Consider the following 604-nt stretch of genomic DNA (forward strand, 5'->3'; position numbering starts at 1 on the left):
CGCGATTCGGCTTTTTAAAAGAGTAAGATACGAGCTTACCTTAACAGTCGGCCGGGGAAAATGGGGTCCGACATGAATATATAAATGAATAATATTGGATTGGCTCCGATCGTTGCGTTTGGAGAAGAAGAGGAGGCGAGGAGGGGGTGGGAGCTCTCCTTAAGTGAACCCGGTGAACTGGCGTGAACCCGTCAGTGACCACGGCAAGGTACATTACATTACATTAGGCTACCTCTCTCTCCACCCCTCAGCCACACTGTATGGAGACGGGCAAAACAACTATGCTCGCTCGGTGCAGGACGAGGCGGCAGCTCCAAAAAATTATAGCGAGTGTATTTCCTATGGACACGTGATTCTGAGCGTCACCCAAAATCCAAAATCCCTTTCATCTAAATTTTTTGGAGAGGGGCGGGGTGTGTGTGTGTGTGTGTGTGTGTGTGTGTGTGTGTGTGTGTGCGTGCGTGCGTGCGTGCGTGTGTGCGTGTGTGTGTGTGTGTGTGTGTGTGTGAGAGAGAGAGGGGCGGGGTGAGGACGTATACTACTGAGCCCAGTGCACATTTGGGTATGTCGTTATAGGGGTAAGGCAAGGCAACGCTCTATGAGA

The 604-nt window shown here is 51.2% G+C and overlaps 1 protein-coding gene across 1 annotated transcript in view; it reads right to left on the minus strand.

The window, feature by feature from the left end:
* The window catches only part of zhx3a (zinc fingers and homeoboxes 3a), a 15,572-nt gene extending 15,288 nt beyond the window's left edge, over positions 1-284 (minus strand). Inside the window, exon 1 of the mRNA XM_083660867.1 lies at positions 40-284. The gene's annotated coding sequence lies outside the window, so the exon portion shown is untranslated. The remainder of the gene's footprint in view (positions 1-39) is intronic.
* Between the last annotated feature and the right edge of the window lie 320 nt (positions 285-604).

The sequence above is a fragment of the Poromitra crassiceps genome, assembly GCF_964638095.1.
Source record: "Poromitra crassiceps genome assembly, chromosome: 25".
Taxonomy (NCBI): Eukaryota; Metazoa; Chordata; class Actinopteri; order Beryciformes; family Melamphaidae; genus Poromitra; species Poromitra crassiceps.